Source organism: Staurois parvus, unplaced genomic scaffold (genome assembly GCF_062004578.1).
Source record: "Staurois parvus isolate SC_StPar_1 unplaced genomic scaffold, SC_StPar_1.0 ptg000704l, whole genome shotgun sequence".
Classification (NCBI taxonomy): Eukaryota; Metazoa; Chordata; class Amphibia; order Anura; family Ranidae; genus Staurois; species Staurois parvus.
In genome coordinates this window covers 8059901-8087513 of record NW_028318500.1, presented here as the reverse complement: position 1 = coordinate 8087513, position 27613 = coordinate 8059901, and the positions used below count along the sequence as shown (strand labels likewise).

The 27613-nt window shown below is 44.3% G+C and overlaps 1 long non-coding RNA gene, 1 other non-coding gene and 1 pseudogene across 2 annotated transcripts; 1 reads left to right on the top strand and 2 right to left on the bottom strand.

Moving 5' to 3' along the window:
* Nucleotides 1–555: 555 nt before the first annotated feature.
* Nucleotides 556–27613, bottom strand: LOC149446002 (uncharacterized). The gene is made up of 2 exons (XR_016306290.1): nucleotides 27498–27613; nucleotides 556–1872 (listed from the first exon to the last, which is right to left on the bottom strand). It is a non-coding gene; the product is annotated as an uncharacterized LOC149446002 (long non-coding RNA).
* Nucleotides 25517–25632, top strand: LOC149446004 (U2 spliceosomal RNA; annotated as a pseudogene).
* Nucleotides 27117–27257, bottom strand: LOC149446003 (U4 spliceosomal RNA). The gene has a single exon (XR_016306308.1). It is a non-coding gene; the product is annotated as a U4 spliceosomal RNA (small nuclear RNA).

The following is a 27613-nucleotide window of genomic DNA, read 5'->3' as shown; positions in this document are numbered from 1 at the left end:
ATAACCCCCACCACCCAATCCCTGTTGTGACAGGTAGCGGGGGATCTCCTCCTTCCTGCTAGCTGTCACAATTTAAAAAAAAACGCAGGGGTTTGCTGGTGTTCTTTGAAGGCCTAACTACTACGACACCGTGGAGCACCATGGCAGTTCATTGATTCTTCCTGTAAGTATATCTGCTTGGTCATACACCCCATACTGGCAAGCAGATATACTCACAGGACTGCAGGAGACTTGCATGGCACCAGTGATCTGCTGATTGCTGGTGCAATCCTTTATGGGCTCCAGAAACAAAAAATAATAAATACACATTTCTTTACCTGCAAAAACATGTGCAATTATTATTTTTTGTAAAAAAAGTGAACTTACCCTTTACGGTATAAGGCAAGGGGGAAGTGTTGTATATGCTGAATCAGGAGTGAGCAGCCTAGGGAGACAATGTTGTTCTGTCATATAAACAATACAGTGGGAGTTGTTACCCAAGGACAGGAAATGTGTTACTGGCCTGATCAGCAAATGAAGGGGAAAATGCCTGAGGAAAGAAAACAAACACAGCCGTCACATGGTAAGCTCCAATATATTTCAAGTTTTTTCTTGGGTTTATATACTCAAGGGTTAATAGGTCTGTATAGGTCATCTTAAATACAATGCATACTTACACATGTACTTACACGTGTTGTAGTTGGACTTGTTATTACTGGCATTAGAAACAGCTGTGTTGTGTGGCCTAAAGCCGGACATACATGGGTCGAATTCAAAAGAATTTTCTTTCCAAAATCTTTTCTAAGAATTCTCATTCGAATTTCGCTTCATTAATGGGCCACAGCAATAGTCAATTTTTGAGCAACCATCGAATTTGAGTGATCGGGTATGTTTGAAACTAACAATTTTCCAATTAATGATGGGAGAATCGTGCAAGAAATGTAACTGAAAAAGAAATGAGCAAGAGATGTGGCCTGGAAAGAAAAGAAAATTCTTGACCACGAAAAATAATTTCTGTAGCAACAACACAAAGTGAAATTAAAAGCTGGGTTGGTCAAATTTCGAAATCAATGGTGGCACCATCGGATTACAAAATGCACAAAATTTTCGATTTTCTAAAGACAATTCAATCAGAATTTGACCCACGTATGGCCTGCATTAAACTTTGCCCATATGATGTCACTATATATTGTACTTTGAAAAAAGAAAAAAAATATATATATATATAATTTTTTTGTAATATGTTATTTACTTTGCTTGTGCTGTGAAATAGTCACCTGTTATGTACTTTTTACTGGATAGACAGACTCTACTCTCATGTCTAGGGAGGAAAGAGCAAAAAGAAGGGACAGGGGAGGGGACAGAGCATTTTTAGCAGCAGAGAAAGATGAGTCTGGCCCGGCAGAGACCAAGTTAGCTTTCAGTTGTTTTAAGTATTTTTAGACTGGAGGAGGCTGCCTATCTCTAGTAACATACATAAGCCACACAGCCCATGTCTATTTTTATTGTGGTTTCACTGTGGATTAGATATCAGGAAGGTGTTCGCCCATTAGTGGGCCACAGGGACGTGAGGGAGTTATTTCTGAACATAATCCCATCTCCTGGCCAGATAGAAGATAGTAGTAAATCACACCTGGGTCACCATTGCTGGACTCAACATTCATGTCTGTATTTCTCAAATGTTTCAATCTGATCACACACGTATGCCGTTTTTGTAGTATAGCTACTCATCTATGTGCAAGCAATGACATCCATATGTTGCCGCTTATTATGGCTTGTCTTGGCACTTGGAAAACAGGTGTGCTGTTAGTAGCCTTCCCTTTTAAAGCACAGGAATTCTTATCCATTTTCCCACAGTGAAAGACTTCAGAGATAAAATCTTGATCAGGAAGGCTGAAAGGACAGAAAAAATAATTTTAGGGTTCTGACACTTTTGGCATGTACAGTTCACACTGGATGTGTCACTGGCATGTACAGTTCACACTGGATGTGTCACTATGCATTTTCTGCTCTTTCAAATGCAGCAAATTGTGTAAAAAAGATAAATGTAAGGCCCCTTCCACATGGACATTCCATTTGGGTCTGCCTGCCTGTTTCTCAGGCAGACCTGATCGGAACCTCCATTCTCCTCTATGGAGCGGCAGTTGTAATTGGACAAGTGTCCATTTACACCCGCCAACATACGATCTGCCAAAAAGAGACAGATGGTGTCCCCCCTTCGTCCGTCGGATTGGATGGCAGCCGGATGGAAACGGACAGGCGGTCCGTTTCCATCTGACCACCCATAGAGGACTGTGTAAGGGCTGTGTAAGTGTCCGTTCTACACAAGCAGAGTGGACACGGCCCTCCCATCCACTTGCTCACCGGTGATCAGCAGACAGATCCCCGATGAGCAAGCAGATCCATTGATGGGTCCACCCTGTGTGACTGGGGCCTTAGTGGGCTCCATTCTCTAAAGCAGATCGGATGCGGTATTTAGATGTCTGGACACATTTTCCCTTAATATCGCATGCGATCCTGAAACTGTCAATTCAGTATGCCATTTCTACCACAAAACACTCAATAAGCTTGGTAAATACCGCATGAAAAGGCGTTAAAGTCAGTTCACAAAAATAAATTAATAATTAAATGCATGTGGTAATTAAGTAATAGTCCAAGCATGTGGTATTTAAGGATTGTAAAAATTTAATAGTAAGTTTGGAGTAGTCTCAACCTTTTTGGATCATTTCTTTCAACAGTAATGCATTGAAACCTAAATATGGAAATCGTTGTTTTTTTTTTAAAGTCCGTGGAGGTGCGAAAAACAAAAACACGTAAGTGAACAAAAAACATGCAAGTGCAGAACACAAACACAACAAAGTGCACTTTGGGGTGTGCTTTAGTCCACCCCCTGAAGGGGTAGGATCTCTACCCTGATCCCCCGGCACGCAAGGCTCCTGACAGGGACAAAGGTTTCCACACGGACCCCTTTTCTTGTGGCAAAATCATTGGGGTTGATTTACTTAACCGTTTCAATACCGTGTGATTTTACACCTTCCTGCCCAGGCCATTTTTCAGGTTTCAGCGCTCTCACACTTTGAATGACAATTGCGCGGTCATACAACACTGTACCCAAACTAAAATTTTATCATTTTCTTCACACAACTAGAGCTTTCTTTTGGTGGTATTTAATCACCGCTGGGGTTTTTATTTTTTGCTAAATTAACGAAAAAAGACCAAAAATTTTGAAAAAAAAACACATTTTTCTTTGTTTCTGTTATAAAAGTTTACAAATAAATAATTGTTCTTCATAAATTTAGGCTGAGATGTATTCTGCTACATGTCTTTGGTGAAAATAACCCAAATTAGGATGTATTTTTTAGTTTGTAGGAAAGTTATAGAGTTCACAAAACTATGGTATAGATCTGAATATTGATCAATCCTGAAGTACTGACAGCCAATCTAATTTCCAAGAAGGTCCAAGAATGTCAGAATAGTACAGATATCCCCAAATGACCCCTTTTTGCAGAGTAGACAGTCCGACGTACTTCATAAGAGGCATGGCGAGTTTTTTGAAGTTGTATTTTTTTGTCATAATTTTTCGGAAAATTAAAAAATTAAAAAAATTATTTTCACTATTTTTTTTTTTACATACTGTCACCAGTGCAGTACAGCGTCTTCATATAACTGGCATGGCGGTGAACATGGACACTGACTGGTGACAGTATGAAAAAAAAAATATATATATATTTTTTTATTTTGTTTTATTTTTTTATTATATTTAATTTTTATTACATTTTTTTAAAGTTTTTTTTTCATATTTTACTATGACCATAGTACAATGTTACCATAGTAACATTGTACTACTTTGGGGGAGTGATCAGTATTTTTTTTTTTTTATACACAGTTTGCTTATAGCAAAGAATTACTTTGCTATAAGCAAGCATTTAGCTGAATGAAATCGATTCATTCAGCTTTTTTTTTTTTTTTTGTGCTTAGCTGTGATTTGGTCACAGCTAATCACATGACATGTGCATGTGACCTGCTGTGACCATTCACAGCTAGGCACTAGTATACAATGGATGGCATCATGAATGAAGCCATCCATTGTATACAACTATCATGTGACCTGCTGTGATTGGTCACAGCAGGTCACATGGTACCAGCTACGGGAGCCAGTACTCGGATCTGTCATCGGCCGTGTCCGAGGTGCACGGCCCGTGACAGATCCCGCTGCTGCGCCGCTCTGCTGTGCCGCAAACTGCGCATGTGCGGGAGCACGCCAAATGGCGTGCACCCGGAATTTAGGAGCGCATTTCAAGCCGCCAAACGGCCATTGGCCGGGCGGCTAATGGTTAAAGTATAACTAAAGGAATTTTTTTTTTAGTTTTGGATAGAGTGAAGGTGGAGTAGAACACTTGTCAGGTTCTTATTGTTGTCTGAGCCCCCGTTAGGGAGATAAATCTTCTATATTTATCCTGTTTACCATTATCATTGGAAGTGGAAGTAAATGAAAATCCCAAAATTTGGGTTGTCCCAGAACAGTAATAAAGGGGAAATTTTCCAATGGGGACAGTGGGGACCCCAAGGGATTCCCTTAATTTGCAGGGATTTCCTTTCACTTCCTGTTTTGGCTATGGGACAGGAAGTGAAGGTAAATCTCCTCAATACGACACAGATGGCAAACAAAAAACACTTAAAGAGCTTATAACCCTCCCTTACTCTATCCAAAATTAAAAAAAGCTTCACTTTACAAAAGAATACCCAATCACATGGAAGGGGACAATAAACAGCATTTTTGCTTGGCCATGATTGGATGATGGAAGTCAGCAGAGCTCCCCCTCATTAACTAAGCTTTGGAGCAACTTAATTTGCAAAGTGCTCAGTCTATGTGCCTTTAGTAAATCCACCCCATTACTTATAGTAAATCCATCCCATTACATGTAGTAAATACAAAAATATACATAATTTGCTGCAAAACCTCCCAATCACTCCAAACATAATGCAATGTACATGCATATCACAATGGTCTCATCCCTTGTTAGAACATACTGCAGTGGGGATACTTTTTCTTTTTCACAATTATTTTTAGAGATATCTTCCCACTGGTGAGTTCTCAGTGACATCAATGATCGATTTAGCTATCTATAAGAGGGTGATTCTTCCCAGTGACTGTCACACTAATGTTTAATGCATTGTAGCTATAGCAATTTTTAGCAGGGGTTTCCTGGGACTGGAAAGTTACTTCAAGTCTCCTGTTTGTTGAAAAGGTTGAGAATGGCTGCTTGAAAGTGTACCTAAAGACATACAGTTGTGCTCAAAAGTTTACATACCCTGGCAGAAATTGTTTGGCTCCTTTTTTAAGCATAATGATAACAGAAATTACCCAAATGGCCCGGATCTAAAGTTTACATACCCTGGAATGTTTGGCCTTGGTACAGATACACAAGGTGACACACACGGGTTAAAATGCCAATTAGAGGTTAATGTCCCACATATTTTTAAATTGAAATTAGTGTCGGTGTATAAATAGTCAATGAGTTTGTTAGCTCTTACGTGGAAGCGCTGACTAGGCTAGATACTGAGCCATGGGGACCAGAAAAGAACTGTCAAAAGTCCTGTGTAACAAGCTAATGGAACTTTATAGAGATGGAAAAGGACATATAAAGATGTCCAAAGCCTTGAATATGCCAATCAGTACTGTTAAATCACCTATTGAGAAGTGGAAAGTTTGGGGATCTCTTGATACCAAGCCAAGGTCAGGTAGACCAAGAAAGATTGCAGCCATACCTGACAGAAGAATTGTCTGAGATTCAAAGAAAAACCCACAGGCAACCTCAAAAGAAAAACAGGCTGCTCTGGAAAAAGATGGTGTGGTTGTTTTTTTTTAGGAGTACAATACGGTGATACTTGAACAAAAATGAGCTGTTTGGGCGAAGTGCCAGAAAGAAGCTTTTACTGCACCAATGCCACAAAAAAACCCAGTTACAATATGCCTGACAACACCTTGACATACCTAACCAGGCCTTTTTGTGTCATTGATGCAGTAAAGGCTTCTTTCTGACACCTCAACCATGCAGCTCATTTTTGTTCAAGTGTCATCATATTGTGCTCCTTCAAAACAACCACGCTGTCTTTTCCAGAGCAGCCTGTATTTTTCTTGTGGTTACCTATGGGTTTCCCTTTGTATCCCGAACAATTCTTCTGGCAGTTGTGGCTGCAATCTTTCTTGGTCTACCTGACCTTGGCTTGGTATCAAGAGATCCCCAAACTTTCCACTTCTTAATAGGTAATTTAACAGTACTGATTGGCATATTCAAGGCTTTGGACATCTTTATATGTCCTTTTCCATCTTTATAAAGTTCCATTACCTTGTTACACAGGACTTTTGACAGTTCTTTTCTGATCCCCATGGCTCAGTATCTACCCCAGTCAGTGCTTCCACATAAGAGCTAACAAACTCATTGACTATTTATACACCAACACTAATTGCAATTTAAAAATATGTGGGACATTAACCTATAATTGGCATTTTAACCCGTGTGTGTCACCTTGTGTATCTGTACCAAGGCCAAACATTCCAGGGTATGTAAACTTTTGATCATGGCCATTTGAGTGATTTCTGTTATCATTATGATTTAAAAAGGAGCCAAACAATTATTTAATAATAAATGTCTTCATATGATCATCATCCTTCAATAAAAGAGCATTTTTTGGCATGATCAGTCATATTTTCAATATCAATGACAAAATTTCCCAATTTCTGCCAGAGTATATAAACTTTTGAGCACAACTGTAACTCTTTTTCATTTTGTATAGAGTAATGGAAGGGTTTTTGTGCCATCTGTGTCCTGTTGGGGAAATGTACATTCACGTCCTGTCCCATTGCCACAACAGGAAGTGAGAGGAAATCCCCGCAAATGAAGGGAATCCCTTGGGGTCCCCCAAGTCACCAGAACTAGTGTCCCTATTGGAAAATGGCCCCTTTACTACTTTTGTGGTGACAACCCAAAATTTTGTATTTTCTTTTAATTCCATTTTCAGTGATAATGGTAAACAGGACAAATAGAGAGGGTGAATCTTCCTAATTTATTTATTTATCCATTACAGGTACTTATATTGCAACCTAAATGTACGCAGCTCTTTTACATATACAATTGTGTTCAAAATAATAGCAGTCAGACATCACTAACCTGATCAATCACTATTTTTGATAGAAATTATATTTCTACATGGCAAATAATTTACTAGCAGGTGTAGTAGAGTAATAGAAATCCAACAGACCCAACAGTCATGACATGCATGCTGCTGATTCTGTGTAATTGAATCACTAATAAAAGGGGCATGTTCAAAATATTAGCAGTGTGGAGTTCTATTAGTGAGGTCATTCATTCTTTGAAAAACAGGTTACAATTTGCCAAAGAGCACACTGACTGGCCTAAACATTTTGTGGACTGATGAAAGTAAGATTGTTCTTTTTGGGTCTAGTGGCCGGAGACAGTTTGTCAGACGATCCCCAAACACTGAATTCAAGCCACAGTACACTGTGAAGACAGTGAAGCATGGTGGCGCAAGCATCATGATATGGGGATGTTTCTCATACTATGGTGTTGGGCCTATTTATTGCATACCAGGGATCATGGATCAGTTTGAATACATCAGAACACTTGAAGAGGTCATGCTGCCTTATGCTGAAGAGGAAATGCCCTTGAAATGGGTGTCCCAACAAGACAACGACCCCAAACACACCAGTAAACGTGCAACATCTTGGTTCCAGACCAACAAGATTGACGTTATGGAGTGGCCAGCCCAATCCCCGGATCTTAATCCAATAGAAAACTTGTGGGGTGACATCAAAAATGCAGTTTCTGAGGCAAAACCAAGAAATAGAGAAGAACTGTGGAATGTAGTCCAATCATCCTGGGCTGGAATACCTGTTCACAGGTGCCAGAAGTTGGTTGACTCCATGCAACACAGATGTACAGCAGTTCTCAGAAACAGTGCTTATACAACTAAATATTAATTAAGTGATTCAAAGGAAAGCAAATCTTCAAACATTTTTCAGTTTATATAGTGAATGTTTGAGTTTGTAAAGAAGAATACAAACACTGCTATTTTTTTTGAACAGTCTAATATTCAGTTTTCTTCAATTTTTTTAGAGGAACAACACAAATTTGATATATTTTTCTTCATGTTTTGATTTGGAATAGAATGTGTAGTGTTCCCAATGCATTTGTGTATGGAAATAAAAGCTATTAGAAGGATTTTGAGCTTTATTCACTTTTTTCAACATAATGCTATTATTTTGAACACAACTGTATATTGTACATTCACATCAACCCTCAAGGAGCATACAATCTAAGGTCCCTAACTCACAGTCACACGTACACATACTAGGGCCAATTTAGACAGGAGCTAATGAACTTGTGGTGTGGGAGGAAAAGGGAGTACCCAGAGGAAACCCACGCAGGCACAGCTAATGGGGACAGACAGCAGTAGAAATCTAATAGGTGTTCTGATACCTCTCCACCATAGCCAAGACGAAAAAATACTTGAAGGAAATACAAAATACATTTCTAAATGTCAAGTATTAAATGAAAATAGTATAAAAATCACACACATATACAGGTATACTGTAAATACCCTTCTTCCATTAACACAAATATTGTAGATGAAGGGTATTTATATACTGTATGTGTGTGATTTTTTTTATACTATTTTCATTCAACATCTGACATTTAGAAATATATTTTGTATTTAATTTTATTTATTTATTTTTTATATACCAGGCGTGTCCTGTGAAAGCAGCTTCCCTTTGACTGGTATTATAGTCACTTTTTTTCTTTTGTATAAATACATATGCTGCAGGGACCGAGTGAGTTGCATAGTTCTACCGTTTAAACCAGCAGTTGCCAACTGATGGTCTGTGGACCACTGGTGGTCCGCGAGAAAACTTTGGTAGTCCGAAGGGGCATTATTTGCATTTTTTATGTTTTATTAATAATAAAACAAAAATAATACTCTAAGAAATTCTTATATTCTGAATGACAATTTTCGACTTTATATTGCACTAAATTCACAAACTGTTTTAGAGAGGGGGAAACAAGGGAGGTGCAGCGTGATGTCAGGGTAGCCTCAAGTTGTATGAGGCAACCGTTGCCGAGCTGTACGCTTCAGTATTGTTGGTACCTGTCTCGGCTTGAACTAAAAACAGCTCTCCGTCTTGCAGTAACGTCATTGGAGCTTCTCGGACTTTTGGCTAAGATAAAGTGTAGTATCTGTTCTTATCAGTGTCCAGTAGGGGTGCTCCACCATCATTCCTGCTTGCGGGGATGATTGATTGTATAGTGCCACTGCTGGTAGGATGGGGGTCCTGATGGTTAGTACAGGCTGGAACAGAAACTGAGGCGCCCACAGGCTGCTGGGGCCCGGGAGTAATTTCCCCTGGAAAACCGGAGGGGCCCAGTTCCTCCTGGTTTGAATGGATCTACCTTGTCTGGCCAGGGGCCGGGGAGGCAGAAAGTCTGCGAACCAGTGCCACCTGAGAGTGGTCGCCTCAAGGGTGCTCTTAGTAACACTTGGGTGCTGGACCCCAACGTGTGAAAAGTAACATGGTCACTGTTTCTAACACTTTTTCTGCACTGCGCCTTTTACGGCTAGGCCTTTTTTGCTACGGGCCTCAGGGCCTGGCCAGTGCACAATTGCACGGCTACTTATTTATTTAACTTATTTTCTCCTCACGTTTGTCACTTTTCACTTTTGTGTGTGTTTTCTTTCTCACAGGATGGTAGGGTGTGGGTCTTCGAGCCTACCCTGAAGTCCAGGGGGAGGATGTGTGGCCTTTTGGTTCCTTCCTCCCCTGTCCCTAGGGGATTTTCTCTTCGGGAGAGCCCCCTGACCAAGTACTTGGTGGCTGGCTTCGGCTGGCCACAAGGAACGGGGTCCACCAGGCCTTTTGGCTAGGTGGACCATATGGGAAGCTTGTCCCTGTCAGGAGCTTCGTGCCCCTGGGGATCAGGGTAGAGGTCCATCCCCTTTGGGGGAAGGACAAAGCACACCCCTAAGTGCACTTTTTTGTGTTTGTGTTCTGCACTTGCACGTTTTTTGTGAACACTTATGGGCTTTTTCGTTTTTCACACGTTTGCGGACTTAAAACAAAAAAAAAAAGTCATTGGTGCCAAAGATCCATAAACTTATTTCAAACAAGCAGGAACAAATATCACACTAAAAATGTGTAATACATAACTAAGCTTCAATTATTTTGTAAAAATTAAACTAACTTTAATAATTTTGTTACAATTAATGTCTTCCCAACTGCGCTATAGCTGAAAGACGGCTACAGCTCGGTTGTCCAGTTCTGGGAGGGTGTCCATGGACGTCCTCCCAGAATGCGCCCCTTTATGAAAAATGCTAAGCAGCATTTTACCACATTTCCTAAAGCATTAAATGCCGCTTTGTGAATGGAGCCCAGTGTTTTCAAACTGATATCTTCAAGCCAAGGCATTGTGTTGGGAAACAGTGCTGCATTTTCCCATGTAAGTTAATTGAATGAGATTCTTGGTGGAATGCATATCAATACGTCAACACAAGTCAATGCAAGCATGCATTTTTTTTTCTGACAGCCTAGGATCATAGTCAACAAGCACATTATGTTGTTAAAATTATCTCAACTAAAATGTAAATCTAAACAATACTTTTTTTTTGTTTTAGAAAGAGTGAAGTGACTAGAACCTCTGTTAAGTTTTTATTACTGCCTAGGTCTCCATTGTGGAGGTTCTTTCTCTTACCTGGTCATTTGAAACATTATAGACTATACCGAAAGAGGTATTAACATTTGTCCAGTCTAAAAAATGTTCTACTGTTGTAGGTATTGTCATTGAAGAGACTTGGTGACCACCATCACTGGCGGCAGGAATTGTGGTACCCCCTGCCTAATGGGGATCACAAAGCATTAAAAACGTGACAGACGTTCTAACAATTCCAAGCTCTATCCAATCAAAAGAAAACCGTGTTTTGTTTTTTGTTAGAGAAACCAGGAGTGTCCAGCATGTTGAAAGAAGACAGCTGCTTCACTCTCAGAGTTGTTTTTCTTGGACCTGGCTGAGGATTGTAAGATGACTTGATCATGATAGAGAATTGTGTTAAAAAAAAAATAATAATAATAACTATAGTGCAGTTGTATTGAATTAAAATTCAAGGTGGTGTAGTCACTAAAATCTTCTTCTGGCCAAGGTCCAAAAATAAATGTCCCCATTAGTGTTCCCCCTTACATCAGGTTCCCCCTCCAGAGTAATTTATTACATTGCGTACCACCATCAGACTTCCCTCCATAAATCAGTTGCCACCGTCAGAGTACCCCCCTATATCAGGCGTCCCTATCAGAGCGCCCCCTTAAGTAACGTGTTCCCATCAGAGTGCCCCCATACATCAGACATTCCCATCAGAGTGCCCTCTTACATCAGGCATTCCCATCAGAGTGCCCCCTTACATCAGGCATTCCCATCAGCATGCCCCCTTACATCAGGTTTCTGCATCTCTGCATCAGAAGTTCCCCTTACATTTGATGTCTCCAAGCATTGTGCCCCCTTACATCAGTTGTCCCCATTAGAGTGCCCCATTATTTATTTATTTATTATAGGTACTTATATAGCGTCGACAATTTACACAGCGCTTTTACATATATATTGTACATTCACATCAGTCCCTAACCCTCAAGGGGTGTACAATCTAAGGTCCCTAACTTACATTCATACATACACATACCAGGGACAATTTAGACAGGAGCCAATTAACTTACCAGCATGTCTTTGGAGGGTGGGAGGAAACCGGAGTACCCGGAGAAAACCCACGCAGGCGCAGGGAGAACACGCAAACTCCAGGCAGGTGGTGCCATGGTTGGGATACGAACCGGCGACCCTAGTACTGCCAGGCAGAAGAGCTAACCATTTAGCCCATCACGGTGACACCTTACATAGGATGTGCCTATCAGCGTGTCCCCTTACATTAGGTGTCGCCATCAGAGTGCAACTTTCCATCATGTATCCCCATCACATCAGGCGTGCCCATCAGAGTGCTCCTTTACATCAGTTGTCCCAATCACAGCACCACCTTACATCAGGTATTTCTGTCAGAGTGCTCCCTTACACTCAAAGTATCCCTTTTCATCATATTTCCCCATCAGAGTGCCCTTTTCCACAGTATGTGTCCCCTTAACATAAAAGATGCCCATCAGAGGATCCCTTAACATAAAATGTGCCCATCAGAGTGTCCCTTAACATAAAATAAGTGGCATGCTGATGGGCACATTTATATTAAGGAGCACTCTGATGGGCACATTTATATTTAGGGGCACTCTGATGGGCACATTTATATTAAGGGGCACTCTGATGGGCACATGTTATGTTAAGGAGCAGTCTGATGGGCACATTCTATCCATTCTTCCATCAGAGTACCCCTTAATATAAATGTGCCCATCAGAGTGCCCCTTAATATAAATGTGCCCATCAGAGTGCCCCTAAATATAAATGTGCCCATCAGAGTGCCCCTTAACATTAAATGTGCACATCAGCATTAACTTTTAACATTAAATGTACCCATCAGAGTGCCCCTTAATATAAATGTGCCCATCAGAGTGCCCCTAAATATAAATGTGCCCATCAGAGTGCCCCTTAACATTAAATGTGCACATCAGCATTAACTTTTAACATTAAATGTGCCCATCAGAGTGCCCCTTAATATAAATGTGCCCATTAGAGTGCCCTTGAAAGAACACACCCTACCTTGAGGGCAGACAGGAGCGGGAGGTAGGAGCTTGCTGGGATCCTTGCTGAAGGGGGCAGGGCACGTGCTTGTGGATAGGCAGGGAGCCGGAGCTGGGAGAGACAGTGAGCTGCAAGGGGCGAGGCGCACGCGTGATGTCATCGGTTGCTGGGACGGTGGATCTGTCAATCTAGTCTGGCGGACTGGTGGTCTGGGCAGGAACTCTGCTCAGGCTGGTTCCGGACCACAATCCGCCATTTAGTGACCGCTGCTATAGTGTAACACACACCTAATATGATGAGGGTGGTTTTCTTATTCTTAATGTGGAGATCAGGCTGGAAAACACAACTACCTAGTACACAGTTCTGGAGTTTCCACCTCATCCTTCAGTTATAACCAGATGCCCTATATGGCCAAACGTGGACACCCAACTATCACATCTATAAAAACGTATTGGACATCCCACTCCACAGTCCTGGGCACTATTGTGAAGTTGCCATCCACCCCTTTTGCAGCTATAAGCCTTCACTTTTCTGGGAAGACTTTCCAGAAGTTTTTGGAATGTGTCTGTAGGAATTTTTGACCATTTATTTAAAAGAGCATTTGTGAGTCCAGGTATTGATGTTGGACAAGAATACATTCCTAGCAATTAGCATTCCAGTTCATCCCAAAGGTGTTCAGTAGGGTTGAGGTCAGGGCTCTGTGCAGGTCACTTAGGTTCCTCCTCACCAAACAGGTCAAATTATGTCTTTCTGGACATAGCTTTATGCATAGGGGTATGGTCATGCTGAGACAGAAAAAGGTCTTGTGCAAACTGGTGGAAAAATGTTGGAATTGCACAATGGTCTAAAACATTTTGTGTGCTGTAGCATTAATGGCACCCTTCTTTAAAAAAACACTTAAAGCAGACCCTTATTCAGCAGATGTTCGACGTATTATTGCACTCCCTCTCATATGTGCAGCTCAGTGTGCAGTCTACAGCAACTCCAGTGCGCATGAAAAGCTTATCTCAGTGTACAATCTCCAGCAACTCCAGTGCGCATGCACAGCTTAGCTCAGTGTACAGTCTCCAGTAACTCCAGTATGCATGCGCAGCTTAGCTCAGTGTACAGTCTCCAGTAACTCCAGTGCGCATGCGCAGCTTAGCTCAGTGTACAGTCTCCAGTAACTCCAGTGCGCATGCACAGTTTATCTCAGTGTACAGTCTCCAGTAACTCCAGTGCGCATGCACAGCTTAGCTCAGTGTACAGTCTCCAGCAACTCCAGTGCGCACGTGCACCTCAGCTCAGTGTACTGTCTCCAGTAACTCCAGTGCACATGCACAGCTCCCCTCAGTGTACTGTCTCCAGTAACTCCATTGTGCAAGTACAGCTTAGTGTACAGTCTCCAGTAACTCCAGTGGTCATGTGCAGCTTAGTGTATAGTCTCCAGTAACTCCAATATGCATGTGCAGTTCAGTGTACAGCCTTTAGTAACTCCTATGCGCATGTGCAGTTCAGTAAACAGTATCCAGTAACCCCAATGTAAATGTGCAGCTCAATGTACAGTCTTCAGTAACTCCAATGCACATGTGCAGCTCAGTGTACAGTCTCCAGTAACACCAGGTGCATGCGCAGCTCAGTGTACAGTCTCTAGTAACTCCAATGCTCATGCACAGTTCATTAAACAGTATCCAGTATCCACCACCTGCCCCCTTGACCCTGTCCCCACACAACTCCTCTGGTCACCCCTCCTCCTCCATCCTACGCTCCCTCACCCACATCTTTAATCTCTCCCTCTCTACTGGCGTATTCCCCTCCCCCCTAAAGCACGGGCATATCACTCCCATACTCAAAAAACCCTCCCTGGACCCCACCGACCTGAACAACCTTAGACCCATCTCCCTCCTGCCATTTACATCCAAACTCCTCGAGCGCTTAGTCTATAATCGCCTAAGCTCCCACCTCAATGACAACAACCTCCTTGATCTCCTACAGTCTGGCTTCTGTCCCCTACACTCCACCAAAACCGCCCTACTCAAAATCACCAACGACCTGCTAACCGCCAAAGCTAATGGCCACTACTCAGTCCTCCTACTCCTCGACCTCTCCGCAGCCTTCAACACAGTTGACAACCCCCTTCTCCTTAAAAAACTGTACTCCCTTGGCATCAGAGACTCCGCTCTCTCCTGGCTCTCCTCCTATCTATCCCAGCACTCCTTCAGTGTTACCTATAACGCTGCCACCTCCCCCTCTATGTTGGGGTCCCCCAAGGCTCTGTCCTCGGGCCCCTTCTCTTCTCCATCTACACCTCCTCCCTTGGCCAACTGATACACTCCCACGGCTTCAACTACCATCTCTACGCCGATGACACGCAAATCTACCTCTCTACCCCTTCAGTCTCCGCCCGAATCACCTGCCTACTGAACGACATAGACTGGATGTCACTCCACTTCCTCAAATTAAACCTTTCCAAGACCGAGCTCCTAGTTTTCCCCCCAGCCCGCGCCCCCCCCCATCCTCTCCATCACGACCAGTAACGCCATCATCAGTCCCACCCCGCAAGCCAAAGTCCTAGGTGTCACTCTAGACTCCAAACTGTCTGTCAGGGAATGGGAAGATCGCTGCGGCGATCGAATCCCCACATGCGTAGAGTCCTGACAAAATGTACAGGCAGGCACTAGGACCCAGACGCGCCTGTCACCAATGACGGCACCAGGCAAGCATTAGGACCCAGGAGTGCCTGTCAGGAGTTGGGCTGGCTATTTAAACCCAGCTCTTGCAATGCTCAAGTGCCGTGTGGTCTTTCCTGTGTTCCTGTGAGTTTACTTTGCTGCTGACCCTGCCTGATCCTGATTTGCTGACTTCTCCTGCTCTGACCCCTGGCTTGCCTGACCATTCTCCTGCCTGCTCCTGCACTTTTGATCTCCTGTTGCCAAACCCGGACCGTGACCCGTTTATTCTTCTGCCTGCTGTTTTGTACCGACCTGCTCCGCTGTTACCAACCTGGCCTGTCTGACCTCGCTTACTCTACCTCCTCACATCAGACTCTCACCTGCTGCGTACCACCGACAGGTGCCTCTTCCACAGCTGGTTGCACCCAGGGGTCGCGACCTGGTCTCGGCTTGCTCCAAGTCCATCCCCACCATCAGGGGCTCTGGTGAACAACCAAGTCGGAACTTAGATTCCGCGCCCTGGGGAATTCTGGTCTGTGGGCCGCTAGAGGCTACCACCGGTTGGTCCCTAACACTGTCCCTCCCAACCCCATGTCCAATCGCCTAACCCCAGACACTACTAAACAACTCGTTCACTCGCTTATTATCTCACTACTCGACTACTGCAACTCCCTCCTCACCGGCTTACTTCATCATAGACTATCCCCACTTCAGTCTATCCTGAACTCAGCAGCCAGACTCATCCACCTTACCAACCGCTCCATATCTGCCACCCCCCTCTGTCATTCCCTCCACTGGCTTCCGATTGCCCAATGCATAAAATTTAAACTACTAACATTGACGTACAAAGCTATTCATAATACTGCCCCAAACTACCTCACCGACCTGATATCCAAATACCACCGAACACGTACTCTTCGCTCCTCACAAGACCTCCTACTCTCTAGCTCCCTAGTCTCCGCCTCCCATGCTCGACTCCAGGACTTCCCCCATCCTCTGGAACTCACTACCCCCAATCCATCAGACTGTCACCTACCCTCCTCACCTTTAGGCGCACCCTGAAAACTCATCTCTTCAGGGAAGCCTACCCCGCCCTCACCTAACAGCAATCTCCTCCATTCCTCCCACCACTCCATCCCCCACAGCCACTTCCTCCTGTACCACTACCCCCTCCCTCCTAGATTGTAAGCTCCAAAGAGCAGGGCCCTCGAACCCCTTGTGTATTGTATTGTCACTGTATTGTCTCATGTACTGTCCCCCACTATAATGTACAGCGCTGAGCAAACTTTTTTTCCAGTAACTCTAGTGTGCATGCATAGCTCAGTATACAGTAACTCCAGTGCACATGTAGAACTTAGAATACAGTCTCCAGTAACACCAGGTGCATGTGCAGGTCATTGTATAGTCTCTAGTAAAGCACATGTGCAGTTCAGTAAACAGTATCCAGTAACTCCAATACGCATGTGCAGCTCCATGTACAGTCTTCAATAGCTCCAATGTGCATTTGCAGTTCAGTATATAGTCTCCAGTAACTCCAATGCACATGTACAGGTCAATGTACAGTCTCTAGTAACTTCAATGCGCATGTGCAGTTCCGTATACAGTCTCCAGTAACTCCAATGCACATGCACAGGTCAATGTACTGTCTCCAGTAACTCCAATGCAAATGTACAGGTAAATGTACAGTCTCTAGTAACTTCAATGCGCATGTGCAGTTCCGTATACAGTCTCCAGTAACTCCAATGCACATGCACAGGTCAATGTACAGTCTCTAGTAACTTAAATGCGCATGTGAAGTTCAGTAAACAGTATCCAGTAACTCCAATGCACATGTGCAGGTCAGTGCACTGTCTCCAGTAACTCCAGTGCCTCGTCCCAGCCAGACCAATCAAGATGACTGAAGGCCAACACCTGGAAAACACCTGGTAAAGATGGAAGTGCCAGTAATGAAGGGGAGCATGTACAGTCATGGCCGAAATTGTTGGCACCCTTGATATTTTTCCTGAAAATCAAGTATTTCACACAAAAAAGGTATTGCATTAACACATGTTTTGCTATACACATGTTTATTCCCTTTGTATGTATTGGAACAAATATAAAACAGAGGCAGAAAAGCAAATATGACATAATGTCACACAAAACCCCAAAAATGGGCTGGACAAAAGTATTGGCACCCTTAACTTAATATTTGGTTGCACACCCTTTGGAAAACATAACTGAAATCAGTCGCTTCCTATAACCATCAATAAGCTTCTGACACCTCTCACCCGGAATTTTGGACCACTCTTCCTTTGCAAACAGCTCCAGGTCTCTCTTATTGGAAGGACACCTTTTCCCAACAGCAATTTTAAGATCTCTCCACAGGTGTTCAATGGGATTTAGATCTGGGCTCATTGCTGGCCACTTCAGAACTCTCCAGCGCTTCTTTGCCATCCATTTCTGAGTGCTTTTTGACGTATGTTTGGGGTCATTGTCCTGCTGGAAGACCCAGGATCTTGGACGCAAACCCAGCTTTCTGACACTGGGCCCTACAGTGCGACCCAAAATCCTTTGGTAATCCTCAGATTTCATGATGCCTTGCACACAGTCAAGGCACCCAGTGCCAGAGGCAGCAAAACAACCCCAAAACATCATTGAACCTCCACCATATTTTACCGTAGGTACTGTGTTTTGTTCTTTGTAGGCCTCATTCCGTTTTCGGTAAACAGTAGAATGATGTGCTTTACCGAAAAGCTCTATCTTGGTCTCATCTGTCCACAAGACGTTTTCCCAGAAGGCTTTTGGCTTACTCAAGTACATTTTGGCAAACTGTAGTCTTGCTTTTTTATGTCTCTGTGTCAGCAGTGGGGTCCTCCTGGGTCTCCTGCCATAGCGTTTCATTTCATTTAAATGTCGACGGATAGTTCGCGCTGACACTGATGCTCCCTGAGCCTGCAGGACAGCTTGAATGTCTTTGGAACATGTTTGGGGCTGCTTATCCACCATCCGGACTATTCTGCGTTGCAATCTTTCATCAATTTTCCTCATCCGTCCACGACCAGGGAGATTAGCTACAGTGCCATGGGTTGCAAACTTCTTGATAATGTTGCGCACTGTGGACAAAGGCAAATCTAGTTCTCTGGAGATGGACTTGTAACCTTGAGATTGTTGATATTTTGCCACAATTTTGGTTCTCAGGTCCTCAGACAGTTCTCGTCTCCTCTTTCTGTTGTCCATGCTTAGTGTGGCACAGACAGACACACAATGCAAAGGTTAAGTGAACGTCTCTCCTTTTTATCTGCTTTCAGGTGTGATTTCTATATTGCCCACACCTGTTACTTGCCCCAGGTGAGTTTACAGGAGCATCACATGCTTGTAACATTCTTATTTATCCGCAGTTGTGAAAGGGTGCCAATACTTTTGTCCAGCCCATTTTTGGAGGTTTGTGTGACATTATGTCGAATTTGCTTTCTTTCCTCCCTTTTTTTGTTTTGTCCCAATACACACAAAGGGAATAAACATGTGTATAGCAAAACATGTGTTAATGCAATACGTTTCGTGAGAAATACATGATTTCCTGGAGAAATATCAAGGGTGCCAACAATTTCGGCCATGACTGTATGTCACAGTGCTGAAAAGGATTGCTTTTCTGAGTAAATGTGCCACAAAGTGAAAATATGTTGTGAACACTTGCACATTTAGGAACAAAGCACCTAGGGGCCCAATATTTTGGATTTTGAATAATTTACTACTAATTTAAAGATGCAAATAAAAAGGATTTCCCCCTTAAAATTAGGAGGGCTTAAAACCATGCTTTAATCACACCTCAGGATAATTTTAGGAAGCTCTGTCTACCTTGCGCAGCCCAAAGGCAGTGGAGATAGTAATGGTTATGGCAGTGGTCCAGGTAACCAACTAGTAGATGCTTTAGCTTACTAGTATCCAAAGCTAGTCTGTGCAAAACTAATAATATTGTTATTGACAGAAATAGGGGGAGCTTAAGGACCCATGGAATAAAGTACCTCTCATGAACCCCATTAGAGTGCTTGGACATGGAACGTCATGCTGTATGTTTAACACTTTTTAATCACAAACTGAAAACTCAAGGCAAAGTGTTAGACTCGTCGTAAAAGCTACAGCATATGGGTAAATGTGACAAATAATGTATTCAAAACTGACCAAACTAGTCTGCAGCTACTCATGGTTTCTGTAAAGCTGTTCCTTTCCATTATGTCCTATGCTAAGTGCACAGGAGAAGTCTTTTTTTTTGTTTAACTCAGTGGGCTGAACTAAAAAGAAAAGCTGAGAGGTCGCTGTACTAAGTGATGTTAGTGCGGCGATCTCCCTTGCTGAGCTATTGTGTTCTGCCAGAGAGACTGCCCCCACCAGAACACACTGATCAGAGCTTGCATTCATTGGTGGCCTGCACTGATTAGATGCTAGGCTATCAGCATAGATGAGCTGCTGTACACACTGGCCGTATGTCATCTAATGTCAGTCATTAGATGGGCAGTTTGGGAAAGGGAAGGGTATAAAAACGCATCTTAACAACCTGTTTTTGCTACCCCCCTAAATGCAAGAGGGAGAAGTGACCAGCTAAGTATGTGCTATGGTGCAACTCTGTATACACTGATCAGAGCTTGCATTCATTGGTGGCCAGTGCTGATTGGATGCTAGCCAGTGCTGATTGGATGCTAGGCTACCAGCATGCCCATTTGAAAAAAAGCTAGTCATTAGATGGGCTGCTGTACACACTGGCCTTATGTCAGTTTCTGTTGAACTAGTCAATACTAGCCTTTAGGCTTCTTTCAAAATAGGAGCCTTTGTCCCGTCTCAGCTGGGGATCCTAGACTGATCCCCATGCTGCCTTGGATTAGAATGGGAATGGATGTTACATATAATGTAATTCCTATGGGCAGCTGGATGTTGATAGACGTGTGTCCACCTATATCTATCCACACCTGGTCAAAAGCTGACCTGCATACAAATCTCTTACATACAGTACAATGAATGTGAACGGTCTCGGATGTAAACAGAAGCATATACCCACACATTGCAGTCCATTTTTAACCTGCCTAATCATAGTTCAAAAACAGACACAACACCTGTGAGCAAGGAGTCTTATGTCTAAGCTGCTAAACTATACCAGAGAGGTTCATAGGGGGAAGAGAGAAAGTCTGGAGTGCGAAAGCTGAAGGACAGTGCAAAGAGCTTTTGTAATTTGTGACTGACGACACATAGAAGGGCAGAGCAATGTGCGAAAGCTGAAGGACAGTGCAAAGAGCTTTTGTAATTTGTGACTGACGACACATAGAAGGGCAGAGCAATACATTTGCAGCAGACTGCAGCTGAAGCCAATGATTGTGAGAACATAGTACCTGCATGTCTATAGACTTGTAGTTCCATGTCATTCAGTCAATGGGTTTGAAGTAATTAATGTGAAACTGTACTGGAAAAATAAGCTACAAGATCAGAACAGTGATAAATCGGAAGCATCATAAGATGCCTTAGCATACCTTTAGTTGGTGATCTCATACCTTGTAGATGCCACCTAAACCACCCTAAAACTTTTGGATATGGGGAAAGTACACACACCCCTTACCCAGAGGGTGGTGTTTTATACCTGATCAGGCAAAAACTAGCCCCAGACACTGTCATATGGAGGAGGCAAGAGTCCCAATGAAAGTGCATGTACAGTCATTGTGTGAGAATGGAGGCAAAAAACAAACATTCTTAGGCTAGTTCCTGCGCAGGTCAAATATTTTTCTTTGATTTTAAACAGATAATACTTCATTTGTACACTAGATGACGCTAAGTGACATAGGAATTTCCTATGACACTCAATCCCATCTAATGGTCAGATGAGGTCTTTTTCATTTTAAATAATTGAAAATCATTTGAAAGGAAATAGCCTAACATTTGTTTCTGCCCCCATTCGTACAGAAGGAATGTACAAACAGTTTCACCAAGGAAATTGCTATGAAAATTTGTTATAAATAGTCCCCTTGGTGTTTTCCTGAATTTTTAGGAGCCCCATTAGCACATTAAGGGCTCATTTATACTTGTGGTAGCCCTCTGAAGAGTGAACCACAGTGGTTCACTTTTCAGAGGGTATTTGACAGGTGGTGGGGAGGCAATATGTTTAAAGGTTGCACCATCATGCTGCAACAATGTGCATTGCACACAGTTGCAGTACTGCCCCCCAAGCCCAATGGGGGGAGAGAGAGGGAATATTTTTTGAAGCATTGCAGGTATGACACATGTACACCCATAAAGCTGCCTTTGCAGTTTTGGGAAGGGAAGGGGGTATAAAAGCGCATCTTAACCACCTGTTTTTACCACCCCCCAAAATGCAAATACAAAGGGGAGAAGTGACCAACTAAGTATGTGCTATGGTGTCTTTAATAAACATAATATTTTTGTTGTTTTTTTTCTTTTTACACAGTACATATTTACTTCAATCTCTCTTGGCAATGTAAGAAACACTTAAGCAGAGCTTCAGCCTCCTGGGAAAAAAAATAAAAGTAAGCAGCTATAAAAACTCACCTGTCCCATGATCCAGCAGTGTGCTCACGACAGCTGGGTTTACCGTCCATCCTCTGTCTCTGGCGCCAGCATCTTAACTGTGGGCACCCAGCTTTGGCAGCTTGTGGCTTCACAACTGGGTGCCCACTGCGCATGTGTGAACAGCGCTGCAGATTGTGAATGGTCCTGCAGTCTTCTGGGGCCTATCAAGTTTCCCAGAAGACTGCGGTGGGGGTTGGGAGGGTTAGTCGCCTAGGCGGTCAGAGCGGAAGTGGGAGCAGGTACCTGTCAAACTTGGGTACCCGCTCCCCAAAGGTACCAATCCTTAATGGAGAGCGGGGGATGAGTCCTTAAAGCGGAACTTCCCTTTTCGGGTGAAGCTCCACTTTAACCACTTCGATACCGGGCACTTTTACCCCCTTCCTGCCCAGGCCAATTTTCAGGCTTCAGCGCTCTCACACTTTGAATGACAATTGCGCGGTCATGCAACTCTGTACCCAAACTAAATTTTTATCATTTTGTTCACATAACTACAGCTTTCTTTTGGTGGTATTTAATTCTGAAGTACTGACAGCCAATCTAATTTCTTGAGGCCCAAAAATGTCAGAACAGTACAGATATACCCCAAGTTACCTCTTTTTGCAAAGTAGACAGTCTGAAGTATTTCATAAGAGGCATGGTGAGTTTTTTAAAGTTGTAATTTTTTTGTCATAATTTTTTGGAAAATGAAGAAATGAAAAAAATTATTTTCACAAAATGTTTTTTACATACTGTCACTAGTGCAGTACAGCATCATCATATAACAAAAAAGTTGATAATTTTTTCTTTTTTTTTAGTTATTTTTTATTACATTTTTTTTCTCTTTTTTTAAGATTTTGTTTTCATATTACACTATGACCAAAGTAGTATAATGTTACCATAGTAACATTTCATCACTCAAGTTTCGCAGGATATAAACAGCGCCATTTGTAAATTGGGAAAGCATCTGATCACAACGATCCTGGTGAGATTAGATAATGTAGGGGCAGAGGAGATATCCAGAGTCTGATAGACCCCAGATTTCTCAAAAAAGGAATATATGACAATGCCCATTGAAGTCACAGGGGATATTTGCATTCCCTTGCCTCCCTGTGCGCGCGCACCTGTGTGAGCAAGGGTTGACCATGTGCCGTATATAAACAGCGCTTGCACCATGCATGTGAGGTATCGCTGCCAACGTCAGATCTAGGGCGGTAACTGTAGCACTAGACCACCTGTGTAAATATAAACTGGTGACCTGTAAAGGCTTCTCGGCCTTTTGGCTAAGATCAAGTGTAGTATCGACCTTGCCTTTAGGGGTGTCCCTGCTTCCAGCTAGGACGTTGAGAACCACTTGCATCTATCCCAGCCATTTGATCTGTGTGGGGTACCCTCTACTTGGCCTGGTAGGATCGTCGATTAAATTCGGCTTCACCTGCTTGCTGCTATTGGGTTTGAGGCTTAGCCCCCACACAGAACGAGTTTGTGATCTTCCCCCCCTTGTTCACTCTGCGTTACTACCTCCGGGCAGTAGACGCTCAATAGCCTTTTCAAAGGCTAAGCAAGAGTGAAGCCGCCAAGGAAGAAGAAGGAGAAGGAATCCGCTGAAGATCTTGGAAGCCCTCCTGAGAACTCCTCTGCGACAAGATGGGGAAGAATAAGCAAGCCGCCAAGAAGCCGCTGACCGCCGCCGCCACCCCTGCCAAGACCCCGGGAGAAGCCCCCTTCGCCTCCACCTCCACCTCAGAACGTTCTGGCCCTGCAGAAGGTCTCCCTCTCCTGGAGCCCTGGATGAAGCAGACAGTCGTGCTGCGGCTGAAAGAAGTGGAAGGCAGAGTCCCGGACATGACCTCGGAAGTCTTCGGCAAGAAGATGATCCTTGAACAAGGATTTAGCAAGGCAGAGACCCTGTCGGTGCAGTCCTTCATGAAAGGTATTTTCTTCGTAACTTTTGTTTCGTTACAGGTCTGCAGAAGGTACTGGGAGACGGTGAAGACCTCTGGGCCCGATTCCCTTTTCCGCAAGTTTATTGCGAATTCTCCCATTCAAAGGGACGAAAGGCGGATCACGGTGTCCACGAGGAACCCTCACGTCCCTGGAAGAGACATCGCCACCTATCTCCAAAGGTTTTGCGTCGTGTTGAAGGACCCAGTCCGGATACTAGACGCCAACGGCTTCTGGACAGGTAAGTGGGCTGTGTTTTGCAGACTGCTGAGAGATCGTCCCGCTGGAGATCTCCAACACCTGCAACAGTGCTTCTCCCTGGGAGCGTCAGCAGGACTCCTACATTACCCGGATCAACCCCAGTCATGCCGCAGGTGCGGACAGCCGGGGCACGAGGGTAAGAATTGCCAAGTGCTTTCATGTAGGTTCTGCCGGTCTGCAGGTCACGAGACCAAGGACTGCCCGAGGTCCAGAACCTGCAACCTCTGTGGACGGTCAGAGCACGTCTACAGGGACTGCCCAGAGAGAAGCAGGACGTATGCTGGGGCCCTGAGCAAGGGCCCTGCCGCCAAACCAGCGCCACAGAAGCCTCAAAAGGACCCAGGTAAGAGGAACCCCCCTCCCCCCACCCCTGCCCCTCCGGTGTCGGAGGCCGCCCCCCCCCGGACCCTGGTCCCCCTGCCCCTGCCCCCTCCCGCCCCTGGTCCCCCTGCCCCTGGCCCTCCTGCCCCCCGCCCCTGGCCCTCCTGCCCCCCCTGCCCCTGGCCCTCCTGCCCCCCCTGCCCCTTGCCACCCTGCCCCACCCCTCCCGGCCCGGTTCCACCCCCCCGACCTGTCCTCACAGGAGGATTTCCTGCCCCTTCCCCCTGCCACCCCCGTCAGCAGCTCTGCGGCGGGGAACAGGAAGCGGAAGAAGGAGCAGGCCAGCCCAGCGGCGGAGGACCCCTCCTCCTCCACCAAACGGCCTGCCGTCCTCCAGAATGCTGCAGGTCCCGACCCCGTGGGGGAGGACCTCGACACGCTGGAGGAAGAAGAGGTGGAAGAAGAGATGGCTCTGACCCAGTCGGAGCCAGATCTCTCCACCGACTTCGATGAGGTCCTCAATGAGGTCCTCAACCAGATCGGTCTGAGCCAGGACATTTGTCAGGCTGCAGAGGTCACAGAGGTCGCCCCCCCTCTCCAGGGGAGGTAAGCACAGCCCCTGCCGACTAACCCCTTCATCTCTTTCCCATGATGGCTGAGATCTCTATCTTTTCCATTAATGTGAGGAGCATCAAGGACGCGTCTAGGAGGCAGACTGTGCTGACCTTTCTTTCCACACAGCAGAGTGATGTCTACATGCTTCAGGAGTGCGCCCTTCCCCCTCTGAGGAGGTACACTCATTTGTCCTCCCAGTGGACCCACGGTCCCTCCTACTGGTCTGGGGGTGGCGATTGCAAGTCCGCCCCCCAGTAGAAGAAGGAGAGGATCAGAGAAGAAAGGATCACACAGTCTTTTTACACAATGTGGAGGATTAACTCCTTAGGTTCCATAGTGAGCACCACCTGCCTGGAGTTTGCATGTTCTCCCTGTGTCTGCATGGGTTTCCTCCAGGTACACCGGTTTTCTCCCACACTCCAAAGACATGCTGGTAGGTTAATTGACTCCTGCCTAAATTGACCCTAGTATGTGTATGTATGAATCGCTTCTCGGCCTTTTGGCTAAGATCAAGTGTAGTATCTGTTCTTATCAGTGTCCAGTGGGGGTGCTCCCGACCATTCTAGCTTTGTGGGGATGGTTGTTGTATAGTACCCTCACTGGTATGATGGGGGTCCGGAAGGCTAGTACCGGAGGGACAGAAACCGGGGAGCGCCACGAGTTAAGCTGGGGCCCCGGGAGTAATTCCTCTGGGAAGACTGGAAAGACCCAGTACCTCCTGATTTGAACAAGCTACCTTGGTCTGGCCAGGGGCTGGGAAGGCAAAAAGTCCGCAAACTCAGTGCCCCCTGGGGAGACGCGCTCAGGGGTGTCACTAGTAACACTTGGGTGTGGGACCCCACGGTGTGAAAATGACACTTGGTCACTGTTTTTACACTCTTTTTTGCACAGCGCCCTAAGGACCAGGCCTTTTGGCTAAGTCCAGGGCAATTTTTGCTACGGGCCTCAGGGCCTGGTCTGTGCACATTTCGGCACGGTACCATTTTTTTATTTTATTTACTTTACTTTATTTATTTATTATGCACTCCCACGTTTGTCACTTTTTTCTTTGCCTTATGTGTGTGTTTTTTCACGGATGGAGGGTGTGGGTCCACAGGCCTACCCTGAAGTCTAGGGGGAGGATGTGTGGCCATACGGTTCCTTCCTCCCCTGATCCCTAGGAGGCTCTTCTTCGGGAGAGCCTCCTCGCCTAGTACTGGATGTCAGGCTTCGGCTGGGCATAGGGAACGGTGGTCCACCAGGCCTTTTGGCCAGGAGGACCAATTGGGAACCTTGTCCCCGTCAGGAGCTTCGTGCCCCGGGGGATCAGGGTAAGCGGTCCAAGCCCCTTTAGGGGTAGGACACAGCACACCCCTAAGTGCACTTTTTCGTGTGGTGTTTTGCACTTGCACTTTTTTTGTGAACACTTACGGGTTTTTTCGTTAAAAAAACAGTTTAACAAATGTTTATTGATTGTCACAAGTCATTTATTTAGTGTCACCAAGCTTTCATTATTAGCACAGTCCATATGGTATTTATGATTTTGTGTATATGAGATCACAATTAGGACTGCTGCACATTGCAGTTATTTAATAGTATTGATTTATTCCTAAGCGCAGCATTTTTCTAATTTCAAAGACATGTAGCAGAATACATTTTAGCCTAAATTTATGACTAGCTTCGAGTTTATTGGATATTTTTTATAATCAAAAGTGAAAAATATTGTTTTTTTTCAAATTTGAGGTCTTTGTTTATAGCGCAAAAATTAAAAACCGCACAGGTGATCAAATACCACCAAAAGAAAGCTCTACTTGTGTGAAAAAAAGGACGTAAATTTAATTTGGGTACAGCATTGTAAGATCACGTAATTACCAGTTGAAATAGCGCAGTGCCGAACAGCAATAAATGGCCTGGTCATGAAGGGGGATCCTCTGGAGAGCAAATGGTTAAAGTGAAAAATACATTCAGGATATTTATATTGGAGCTCTAGTTCCACAACTGCTTAGAAATTATTCTCTGAAAGCAAATTCTGAATCATTTGCTATATAACAGCAGAAATATTTCTAGAAAAAGATGAAATCTATTCTTCCACCAGATAGTTCAGTCTCCGTAGAGACTGTCAAAAATTGCCAGCGCCGGCTATGTTTCAAGCCGTCACAGCGGGGTATTGGGAAAAGTTTTCAATTAGCAATAATCGCGCCTCGGATAAACCTCATTGGCTACGATACTGCCACTGCGCAAAGCTACCGACTGAAAGCGACCCCGAGCACCCACCCATAGGAACATCTCACTCAGATCAGGGAGAGACACACTGAAACGTTTTATTTAATCTATTCTGTGTGTTACCTGTGCTATAAGCATTGTATTTTACAAATAACACGCGTACATAAACTACACAAATCTATAATCTATAGCAATCTATATGTAAGCAAGGCAGTACGAGTCACTGCTGCATTATGGGTATTGTATTCAAATATATACTCACAGCTCCGTCTCCTATTGGTTGGAGGAACGACCTTGTCTCTCCCGCGGCTCTTGCTCCTTCAAATGGTTCCAGGAACGGCCTCCTGACAATTCTTCCCACACGATATAGAGGGAGGA